Genomic DNA, 12,647 nt, shown 5'->3' with positions numbered 1-12,647 from the left:
TGGGATGGAACTGGCCATCCTGGATCTGCGTTGTTAGGGGACTCTTCCCCCTCTGGAGAGCTTGGAAGTAGTCATTTAAGCCAGCTGGAGTGTGTTGTGCATGAAGCAAAGCAGCATTAATTAGGAAAATTAACCATAGACTTTTCCTCTTCCTAAACTAGGCTTTATCCATTAGCCCGTGGTTGCAGCAGGAACGCTGTAAGTCACAGCAGTGACTGGGACAGCCATTGTAAAAGCCTGATAACAGAGAGCTGCAAAGCACACAGGCAGTGATAAAGAAAACAAATCAAAGTTATGATATCACAAAAGGAACTTTGCCTGCCTGGCCACAAAGCAGGGTTTCTTTCCAGTATTACTTCCTCATTGTCTAGCGAGTGTTTTGTACTAATAATTGTAAAAGCTGCAAACAAACCATGGCAGCCTGTTGCAATATCCTCTAGCAAACAAAGGCCTCTCTAGCAACTTTGAAGGAGCTTTATATGTAACTCTGCTTTCCTAAGCACAGAGTTCATCTCAGCTAAACCAGTGTCTAGCAGAAATGTGGGAATGAGTTCTTCATATGGCAACCTATGCAGGGAGAAAAAATGTCCTCTGTTTTTATTTTAATAATGAATTTTCAAGGCTTCTGTGCTAAATGATTTTGTTCTGACTGTAGTGTTTAGTGCTCAATTTCATTGCTGTCTGTAGGAAAGTGCATTATTATGTGTTTAATAGTCACTTAAGGCTCACTTAAAGTTTTTATTACACTATGCTTATTAATAGTGCACAGCTTATTTCTGGAGAGGCTCCATTCTTCTATTTATGTTTAACTAATGTTTAAAAAAAATGTGAAATTTTAAAGATGTTGGTAGTATCTCTGAGTATTTATGTTGGAAGGGATTTCAGGAAGTGATTTAGTCCCATTCCTCTGCTCATGTCGACATTAGAACAGGATGCTCGTGGCGATTTGCAGTTCATATTCTTGGTGTCTGGGACTTGAGGTGTCCCAGCCTGTTCAGTGCCTCTCAGCAGGAGCCACAGGGAAATGTGCTCAGTGCAGCCACTCAGTTCAGCCCCCAGGCAGCCTTGGAAAAAGCTTGTGCTGTGCCAGTGTGTGTCTGAAAACCTTTCTCAGCGTTCTCAAGCTTTCCTGAACTGAGCTTGTGCTCCGAGGCAGAGGAAAGTAAATGTTCAGTTTAGTTCCATAGGGGGAAAAAAATTTGGGATATAATTTACTAAAGGTCAGAAAGGGGAGATATGGGAAGATATTTTGGCAGCCAGAACCAATAATGGGCTTGCTTTCTGTTCACTTGATCTAGGCTTTTCCCAGCTCCTACTTCATCACCCTTTCTGTCCCTAATACAGTGTCTCCTTCCCTGAATAGTTAGACTTCTATTAATCCCTCTGTTTGGCAGGAGAATCCTGTTTTTAAAGAACACCAAAGTATATACAACTTGTGTTTTCATCTCTCATATTTTTTTACTTCACAACTACCCACTGACTTTGAAGACTTGGAGAAAATGTAGGTTATCCTGCCCAATTGGTTTCTGCCGAGCTGGAGATGGTAAATAATCAGAAGACAGTGCAGATAGATGGGAACATATGAGAAATGTGGGAGAAAAGTTCCCTTCATTGAGCAATGTCCCAGGATAACTCTGACCCTGAGAATCTCTCCTATGCTGTGGCCAGAAGGAAACAATGCAATACTCCAAGTCGCAGGAATGGGTGACAGGAGGAGAACAGCCACAAACCTGCACAGGGAAGGACTAGCCTGGGGGATTTAAAAGATGTTTTTACCCCTGGGCTGCATTCTAATTTTGGTTATGATGGGGTAAATCAGGCCTAACTTTACTGACATCAAAGGCCCTGCTCAGTATGATCTAGCTTCATCTCTTAAAACCGAGGTCAAACCCACGAACTTTTGTAGGCGAGTTCTACCCGAAATGAATGGGTGGGGCAAGGCCAAGCCTGTGATTTTGTTATTTTCAGCTGGGCACTTGCACAGTTTGGTATTCACATCTGGCTTTGTCTTTTAAAGGGCCTATTTTTTGTTTGGCGTCTGAACTGGAAATTGCCTGGCCACAACTATTCAGCTGCCCAATTTGGGCGGGATGGGCTAGGGGTAGGCCAGCTTGAGAAATCCAGATGCAGAGGGGTGGGTGGTAATTTTTATGATCCTGTAAGAAAGCTGCATTGGATTCTCGGGGTCGAGGTTCAGGCTGTTATTAAAACAGAGCTTGTTTTTAGCCTGTACCAACGTTATTCCCACACTTTAAGTTAGTGAGCTGTACGCAGAGCAGAGATGGAAGTCTCAAAGCAAACACCTGTGACCTTATTTTGAATAATCTCTAACATTTTTCTGTACAATAAGACATAGGCATCGTGCAAATGCTGGGGTGCAGATCCCAGTTCAGGTGGTTGTGCTTAGCTACATATCATTCTTCAGCTGGAAGCTGAAGGATGCCTTTTCTCAAATTAACACTCACTCTTTCAACTAACAGTATTTCTGGTCATAACTGTATCGCATCTTGTAGTCAGAGGAGAAAAACTAAGTGTTTTGCCTCGAGGCAAAACCAGTATCAGTGCAAGTACCAACTTTATGTGTGCTTCAATCCTTTTGTACCACACGTCTTTCTTGTGTGTCTCAAAGCCCCGCCTGCCTGCTGTGAGGAGCTGTGATTCAGGCATTCCCTTGGAGGAGTAATGCCCTCTGACGTGTCTTATTTATGAGTGATTTCATGTTGCTGTGATTCCACATTGCTTTAGAACCAGGGACTTGCTTTGGGTGCATGCTACATTAGACTTTTCTAGAAAATAGAAATTTAGCTGCAGTAGAAGCTGCTGGTGTGGGTGTTCACCGCATTCCCGTGCAATTCCATGGTAAGGGGCTGGTCTAAAAGAGTGAGTAAATTAAAAATACACCCTCCTGGAACTATTTACATCCCACGACTAGAGGTGGGATGCATTAAATATTCTTAGCCGCCAGGTGGCAATAAGCTGTGGGACCGTAGCTGGGGACAGGGGAGAGCCATGGGCTGTAATATCGGGAACTGGATGCGAGAAGCCGTATCCCTATGGAGCACGTGCCTTAGGGCTTCTGACGGATCCCAGCTTGCAGACAGCGGCTGCGCTTTCATTTAAGACCCGCTTGGTACGAATCGTTTTTCATTGCCCTGGTTGCCTTTTGTCATTTGCCACTTAGCAATGTCGCCTGCAGTGCTCGAGCATTCTCTGTGTCCCTTGGCAAGCGCCCGTGGTCTGTTATTTCAGCTGTGAGCCTGCTAGTCTATTGAAGTGATGATGGCTTTTTTAAGGAAGAGGGCAATTATCCTGTGCAGTTATGCTGAGCCTGAAATCTGCTCCATCAGTGTATCCTGTTTTCAGCAATCGGAGCATGTGGGGCTCTGCGCTTACCTAGCAAAGAGCTCCTGATAATTTAAGTTCTGAGAGAAATGTTTGCTTCTGGCCTATCATGTGGCCTTAACTTTTACAGAGAAAAGGGGCAAATTTATCATGATTTTTTGCTACTGAGGCAAGAAGATAACCCTTAAGGACACCAGCAAAGCTCAGAAGCACTTTTCCCAAGTTGCAGGAAATCTTCATTTTAAGGGATGCTCTGGGAACCCTTTCTCTGTTTGCACCAAGGCATTTCTCTGTGGGTGTCACACTTCAACTGGAGCAGATTCCTTAGCAGTATAACACTACTTCAACAGCAATAAGGGCTCCACGGGCATTTCCTTAACATCCAAGAAGGAGCAGCTTCTGAAGCAGCCCCATGTCGAGTGCTTCTCTCTCAGTTCCTGACGGGGCAATCTGAGCCCACAGAAGTGACAAACGCGTTCTGCAGGAGGTCTGGTGTTTGGTGGTGTGTGCTGCAAACGCCTCTTACAAAAATTAGACCGAAGAGGAAGTTGCTGTAGCAAAGCCAAACACCGCAGACACGAAGCAGCGGTGTTGTAGACACTCATGAAGATTTAATATCTTCTGTGTGTATTATGGTATCACTCTTTAGTTACATGGCAGCACTACAGCTTTCTCCCGTTTTCTGCTCATTTCTTTGTGCAGGAAGCAAAATTATATCCAGCTAAAGCTCTGACTAAAACACTTTATGACATAATTCCTTGTGTGCTCAAATTCAGCTCCGACCATCATTTTGTAAGTACATACAATAACAATATACTGCCTTTGGTAAAGCAGTGTGATCTAACCAGGTAAAGATAAGAAAACCCCATATAAAGTTCAAAAAGGGCAGGGAATTAGAAGCCAGAGAGAGCCGTGGTAACAGTGGGAAGATTGAATTTCATGTAACACTCAGCAGTCTCAGTGTGCAAGTTGCCTGGCCAAGGTAAACCACACAGTAAGTTACTGTATAAACAGGGAATCACAAAGTGTGTGATCCTTTAATCCTGAAGTAGCATCAGTGCAGTTCTGTTCTAATTACCTTATTATGGATAGGAGAAGCTAATGTGCTTTCAGCTCTTGAAGAGGCATGGGAGCTCCTAATCATTGGAAAATAGAGACATTTCTATGGTTTCACATGCATGCTTGAAATCCAGCTGTCAGGCATATTTCTGTTTAGCTATGGTTTGGGAGGTGTTTGAGGGGAACAGCAGTTTAATGGAGCATCTGGATCTCATTGGAGACCTGTTCTTTGTTTTTGTGTTTCTTAATTTATTATTACACTTTCCAGCTGGGCTGATAGAGGCACAAAGAGGACAAGACATGGCTCAAAGTCACAAGGCAGATTTGTATTTCAGCTTAAATTCAAAAGTTTTCTTTTGCCTTTTGCTTTAAACGTTAAATGTAAGAGCTTGTAATACTATGTGATGATATTTTTGCTTGTCACTTGAAGTGTAACTTGTGAAATGTAATAGCATTCCTTGTTTTGAAAACAAAAAAAGATATCATGGAGAGCTTTATTTTTTTTCACCTTTGTTTTTGGTCCACTGATGTTGTTTTGTAGAAACAGTTTCTATCCATTTTCTTACCCAAGAGCATATGGGGGGTGTGTCTGTGATTTGATAAGACTCCTGGCTGTCTGCAGGACACCTCTCTGTGTGTCAAGCATGTCAGCACTTGCCCCACTTTGTTGCAGATGTCCTTGTGCTGGAAACAAAAAAATAACCCCCCAAAGCTGGAGCTACACTGTAAAACGTGCTGTATGTTGTGGGTAATCAATACGTGATTCTTAATATGGATAAAGAAATCATAGAACGTGACAGCTGTTGACTGTATTGTATTGTTTATCCTAGTCATGAATCCTCCTGCTGGCTCTTCATCCTCTCAGTATCCATTTTCCAATTATTCCTGACAAGCTTTCAAAACAAAGCAAAGAGCTGCGGTGACATCCATGTTCTGATGGTTGCCTGCTGCATTCCTCCCTCACAGGACACAAGTTTGTTGTCCTCCCACCCCATTAAACTGTGCCAAAATGCAGAATTGTAATTGAGAAATAATGCATTCGTCCTCTGGTAAGGAAACAAGGAAATCCAAAAGGAAATTCCACTTGTAAGTCTCTTCGATTCTGTTAAGGCAAACTGTATTTTTGGGTGGCTGCTTGGAGGGGAAAACCCAAGCCCAGACATTAAGCTGAAGGTGTCAGTAACCTTGGCTGGCTGTTTACCACTTAGGGAAGTTCATGCTGTGTCTCATATTTGTAGACCACGTCCTTGATGTGTAACCCAGCCAAGTCCTTTCCGTGGGCGTGAAGTGGAAAGACAAGGAATTTATCCCAGAGTTTAATCTGAATGTGATACATAATTTTACAGGAGATTGAAGAGGGCTCTTGAGACAATGAATAGAAATACATCAAGAAGCAGCCATTTGGGTGTCAGATCTTTGGATTTATGTTCATGCCCACAGATCTAATTACTGCTAGTGAACTGGAAATATCCATATTGACTCTGCTCTTCCTGCTGCTGATCGCAGCTGGATAAGCCAGCAAGTGAAAAACCAGAAAGTGCTTGGCAAACTTCAAATACTGGTCCAGTTTCTTTTTGCTTGTGATCCATGCAGAGAAAAGCATGGGTGATTCCATTTACTTTTTATCACATCAGCGAAACCAGATCATCTCTCTGACTTCTGTGGAACAAGACATCACCTAATTCAAATTACAGCAGCCACGTGGGTGTTTTATGAGAGGAGCTGTTCTTCTAGCTGGGGCCACTGGAATTGTCTCTGCACCCTTTCCTCCTGCCTTGCCTTTGAACTGCTCCTGTGCTCAAGTGATGTGGAGGTAAAGCCACAAACCTACTGGAGCACAGAGGAGACTTGTGAGGGCTGTGGATTTTATCCACTGTATTGCTGACAAATCCTGAAAGATGGATAGTGCCTCATTGTAAAAGTGATCCATAACCTGTGGTACTCTACAGGCAGCTGCAAGTGATGGTTCCTCCTCAAATCCCTGCATTTATTACTGCAGCTCTAAACATTACAATATAATCCCTTTTCCCTGTATGTCTTTGCTGTGTTGACTAAAATTCTCATGCCCTAACCACGGACTCACATGTTTCTCACTCACCTGGCAATACTGACAGCACTGCCAGGATTTGAAACTCTCCAAATCATTGGACAGCCTCGAGTAAATGCACAAGTTCTTGCTTTGGAGAACTCCTTGAACACTTTTGGGATGGATGTCAGCGATTCTGTCTCTGTCAGCCAAAAGGGCAGCAGACAAATACAGAGAGAAGAGCAGGATGACTAGTGTTGGAAAGCAGTGGGCTGGCAAATGAGAGCATGCAGAGCTTTAAAAAGGGGTGGAATTTGTTACATTCTTCTAATTTCCTGTGTTTTGAGGGTTTTTCTGGAGCTGTGATGGTACTGGAGACAGTAGCGATGAGGAGCTGGAGGGAAACACGAGCTTGCGTGCGCTCCTCAGTCACAGAAAATTTTGAAACCTGAATCATTTTCTTCTGGGAAAACTTTTAGTGCCAGTTATGTTCCAAAAGAATTTCCGGGGCAGCCTGCCCATCCAGTTTCTCTCTTTCCAAGCTTATAAAACAGCAAGCTGATAGCCTGAATCTGTCCTTTTGACCCTGAGGAGGATAAGGCAATTGAGAAGTCATGGGGCTGCCCCTGGAAGCTGGGTTATGGATTCTGGCCAGAAGCATGGAAGCTGTAATTGGTGTGGAAGATTTTTCTTCTCTTAATCATGCCTTCATATTTGATCTCTTTCCAGTGTTCCCAAAGAACAAGTCATTAGGCACTCCTTTGGAAGCAGAAAGGCTTGAGGCAGCATAGTTTGAGATTTGTTTGACCTTTCAGCTCTGCTTTCCTTTGAGCCCAGGATTACCTCTGCTGTATGCAATTCGGATTATGTAGGGATTCCAAACATCTGAGAGAGTGAGGGAAATCGTAATTTTAGGGTCAGGTTTTCAAAGGAGCCTGGCCCCAGTGACTGAGACAAGGAATGAGAATTTTGGGGAGCTCCCGTGTCTTGGCTGGTGTGTTTTTTCGAGAAGTTTGGTAAAGTGTTATCAGGGTAGATGCTAAAGCTGCTTGCATGGAAATCTGAGGGGCTTGAGTGGCAGCTGAAAGTCTGAAAATTCCAGCTGCTAAGAACAGGTCTTACCCTGTGTTGCATGTTGAAGGCCTGCTGACATTGGAAAATATATGAGAAAAAAAACAGTGTGGAAAAGGAAAGAGTTAAATGATCAAAAAACCTCAAGAAATGGGTTATGGTTATCTGCCTTGACTGTCCAACAGGCCCAAAAAGGGTTTGCAGGACTGACCTTTGAGAGAAAAGCTGGCCCAACATGTCTGGAAAGAAAAGATTCCTGAAGGAGCTGCCTCTGCCAGCAGAGCTGCTGCAGAGATGTTTCCTCTTAGATAAACCATACCAAGGAAATCCATTTAAATAGAACCCCTTCTAGCCATACTGTAGAATGGTTAACAGTTTGAATATTCAACCCATTTGTAAACTATTATTAACAGAGCTAATCCGTGTTTTATATAAACATGCTGCGTCAATTAGCATGTTTGTATTTATTAAATAGTGGAAATAACTGTTGTGCTTCTCGTTGAAGACTTGGGGGCATTTCTGTTTTGCTCACAACTCCTTTTGTCCTCAGTAACATCTCCCGTAGGATTTAAAATCTGACTCAAATCCCTAAGGGTATGGAAAATATTCCCAGACCTGCGCTATGCTGTTCTGCATGCAGCTGCTTCAGAATATCCCAGAGACCAGATGCACATCAGGAGCAAACTTAAAGCCAATGATACCAATTCAGTAGGTGTATAATATCTTCCAGTGTGTGGAAGGAAACTCAGGACAGCTGATTTGTTCCACAGAAAATACTGAATTTGGTTAGTGCCCTTCAGTAATTGTAACCCTGGGTTACTATGATTCCCACTCTCCCCCCGGGCAGGGGAATTTGGGTTTGATCTTGAGTAACTGAGACAGACATCCCAAAGAACAGTAAATCCAACATAATACTTCCTTACCCCAAAATACACATTCCGAGACACTGGAAGAACACAGCTTTTTTTTTTTTTTTTTTCCTGAATTATTTACTCAGGAAAACAGATAAAATATAATACAGTTCAGGAAGCTCGTGAGCGATTAAATGAGTGTACTGTGCATACATCTTAATATGCAACATACATTTAGTTCCAACTGTATTAGTGCATGGAGTCAGAGGAGAGGAGATTTCTAAAGGCAAAGCAGGGGTTGCTCCAGCAGCCTAGGAATCAAGAGGAAGATAGTCTAAAAAGTAACTTAGCTTGGATTTTATTTCTACTTTGCATACAAGGCATCTGTGTAACTGTTGGGGTGCGTTTATTGAATTCCCTGTCTTCAGCTGACATTATCAGGTTCCTTTTCTTCCAGAGGCCTGTATGAGAGAACGTGCCTCTGCCCAGGGCCAATTATGAGGGCAAAGAAAGGCCTTTTTGTTTGGGTTTGCCTTTGATGTGTGTGGAGGGGAAGCACAAAACCTCACTGCTGGTTCATCTGACCCCTCTGCGGTGAGTTCCAATTGCATTTAGTCTCCAAATGACTATAAAAAGGGAAGGCTTTTCAAAGCTGTAATTCCAAATTATTCCCAGCACAACCCCCAAGCAGCTGCACTTTGTGCTGGGAAATGCCCTGAAGGCTGAAGGGGGAAGCTTCTTTCCAGGCCATGGAGATGTTTTACAGCTGTGAGTGAAAGTAACTTCCTTGGAGATCCCCTCCACAGGCAGGCTGGCCAAGCAGTTCTGTGGTTGTGAGGCATGACCTGGAGCTGTTCTCCCCAGCGCTGGGGGAAGAATGTGATGACTGGGGGTCTGCACATCCTCACCTCCTGAGGCCCCGCTTTCAACACTTTCCCCTCTCTTTGCACACACTCCCTGCATTTTGGAGCCCCACTAGCTTGTCTGGCCAGGTTTGGCTAAGCCAAAGGGAGCTGCCTGTGTCTGGGAAGCAGTTCCTGCCTGGCTGTGAGGTGCTGAACGCTCTTATTAATTGCATGAGGAAGCAGAGGAGTCCTGGGCTGGAAACGGTGCTGACACTGGGGCCATGTTTTGGTAATTCCAGTAGTGTTTGTTTTATGTACCCAAAACTTTCTCCAGCGGCTCTGAAAGCCCTAACTCCTAGGCCTGCCTTACAATTATCTGACAGCTAATTTAATCAAAACCCTGCAATTAACAAGCTCATGTTCTTCAGGGCCTCGTCTGAAGGCTTTGCAATTACTGACGGGCAGAACTCTGCAGACGCTGCACTGATCCACTAAGCTCGGCTCTAATGTTGTTTTAAAGTAATTACCCTCACTCACCGCCTTGTTTCTGCTTTGCTGTCCCTAAACTATGCAAATTCAGGAAGCTGCCTCTTGCACATGATTATAAATTGCTGGTTGGGGTAAGGTATCTTAACAGGCAGCTAAAATAGAATAAAATATTTAATGCATTTTCACATTGTGCACGTTCTGTTTGCGTGTTATTCACCAGGGACTCTGCATTTGGTTCACAACAATAAACATGAAGGGGAAAAGCTCTTTTCTCAGTAATGAGCAGATACAGCAGAAGGGTTTTGGCCTACAGTTCTTCCCTTGAGGAGCTTTGCCTGAAAAGGGTATGAAGAAAAACTCCATAACATATTAAGATTCGACCTGTTGCTGATTATATGAGAAATGCACAGGAGAAGGTCATGGCAGAGATTTAATAGGAGGGAGAAGGAAAGTAAGGTGCAAAATGTATCTTTAAAAATTAAAATTTTCCAATTTGTTATTAAAAAGAACAGCAGGTTTTATTAGTGGCTTATAAACATTGAAACCTGGAAGTGACAATTAACAGCAGCCCACGGCTTGTTAAGTCCATGATGGAAGGTTATAACTCATATGCCATCTGGATGTGGAAATTTTGTTGAAAGCAGCTTTTATAATGAGCTCATCATGCGGTGCAGAAAATTCTCCTGCAGGAACATGTCTCAAAGAACAGCAAGAGAAATGGGGGGGACACAACAGTTTTCAGAGACAGAATGACTAAATTCTGTGGGGGAAGGAGATGACTTTATTTTCACCTTTGAATTATCACTGTTATTCTGAATTCAAGAGGTGCAATCAGATCCTGAAGTCTGAGTTTCGTGTTTCTTTCTGAGTGGGACTGGTGATCTAGTTAGACTGTGCCATGTACCACAGAGAAAAAATCCCTGCCACAGACTTTCCTACAAAACTTACTCTGAACACCTGGCAGGGAACTGAAAATGGGAGAGGAACATAAACATAAATTATTAAAGATGGCTTGGCCCGATCCATCAGCTGACCTGACACATGCAAAAAAGATGGGGAAACTTGTTATGTTTAGGCTGGCAAAGTAGAAGACAGGTAATGCGTCATACATATTACATGACAGAAGGTAAATGCTAGTTAGAAGAGGTTATTTAAGTGATAACATTGACACACCAACAGATTCATGGTGACTTAAAGCCATTTTAGACTGGAAGAGGCTCTTCATTTTTAAAGCCCCGGGAATTGCCTGAAGCGAATCAGTTTTATTTAGCATTTAACACAGAGGAAATGCATATACAAGCAGCAGCAGTAATTAAACTTTCAAGAGTAGTTACAAGTAAAACTGAAATCACAGATGATAAGCTCAGTTTGTTAAACACAGCTCATCACTTAAAGAAATATTAAGATGCATGTCATGGACCCAGAGTAATCCGATGTAGATGTTAGTTGTTTGAGCAGTTCCATAATTAAAACCAGACTTTTCTGATAGCTGTGGCTGTGTCCACACTCCTTTGAAGTGCTTGGCCTTGAAAAATATTTGCTGCACTAAATGGCCACGCCCACAGTCACCCATGGCATGTTTTGGAGCTGTGGCAAGAGGAGCTCACCGAGGGCACACAGCAGCCCACAGCCTGAGCCAGGGGCAGCGACTGCTCTGAGCCCAGACAACCAGTTTGATTTTTGGATGTGCTGAACACGCTCTCTGCTTGCATTTACATTCAGAGACGCTTCTGACAAAGTAAATCATCAGTTTTCCTGCTCTCACCAGTCATTTTTACAGTGGCACTTCGCAAAGATGTGTTCTCAGCTGAGATTTCACACCATTAGTCATGTTGTTGATTCAGCCACTCATCCCGAAGCCTGGGCTATGTCTCCTATCAGCTTCTGCCTTGCATATCCTTTGCTTTGAATTATTGCTGGTAGCACTGTGTTGAAATAAGCCTGTGCATATAGAATGTGTTTTATACTAACATACATATTTGCTTATTTTGCTAAAGACCTTCAGGAATAATGTTTAGTTTAAGAAAATACTGTATTAAAGTGGTACTTGCCACTGAAAACACTGGGACTTTCCCGACAGACCATTCAGCTGTATGAGACTAAGGTACTATGGGATCCTTCTCTTAGCATGGGAAAGATGTAAAAGAAGCAGTTTAAGCCCAGTTCAAAATGAGACTCACTACTACACCACATCCATAGTGTTGTTTATAGAATAAAAAAAAAACTATTAAAATCAGAACTATAAGGGCTCAAAGTCAGTGAAACCACTCTTGAATCATTGCATATATTTGGAACACTGACATTGTTAGACTTATGAACATCTATTGTTAGAATCACAGCTTCAGTCATACCTAAACTGAAACCTTATAGAAATACTCTTTAAAATCTTAAAGTCATGTAGCAAATGGATTTGAAATTGGGAAGGTATAATTCTGTTTGGGATAATTTTTTTTTTTTAAAGAAAGTCTCAAAAACAAGTTTTCTTCTTAAATTTGACAAGAAAATGGCAAAGTGTGTTAAAAATATTATTCTGGTTAGTACTTTGTTCCACTTTATTTTCTGTTTTATATGGTACATGATAAAGCACAGTCTGCACAAAGAAACTCAGTTGCAGGGACCTTGATTTTAAGTGGGAAGCTGAGGCTTTCTGAGAAGCTGCAAAGAGTGACCTCTGGTATCTTCTCCTGAATGAAAAAGAACATATCTCTTTTGACATGTGTTCTTGCTATCTGCTGACCTCAGCATTTGAGAATGTTTCAGAATGGGACAGGACTGAATTAAGAGAACTTGGATGAGTAAATCCTCCTGTGGCTCTTTAGGAAGTCATAATCTGCAGAAGGACTTTTAGTTGCAAGGAGTCTCTTCTACTTAGAAGACAAAAAGGGGAAATTAAAAGCCCCTATCACACGCAGCTCACTGTCTGATTTTTCCCCTCATGTGCAGCCAGGTTTCTCTGAGGAAAAA

The sequence above is a fragment of the Manacus vitellinus genome, unplaced genomic scaffold (genome assembly GCF_001715985.3).
Source record: "Manacus vitellinus isolate BGI_N305 unplaced genomic scaffold, ASM171598v3 scaffold_69_pilon, whole genome shotgun sequence".
Lineage (NCBI taxonomy): Eukaryota > Metazoa > Chordata > Aves > Passeriformes > Pipridae > Manacus > Manacus vitellinus.
Note: the sequence above shows the minus strand (reverse complement) of the source record.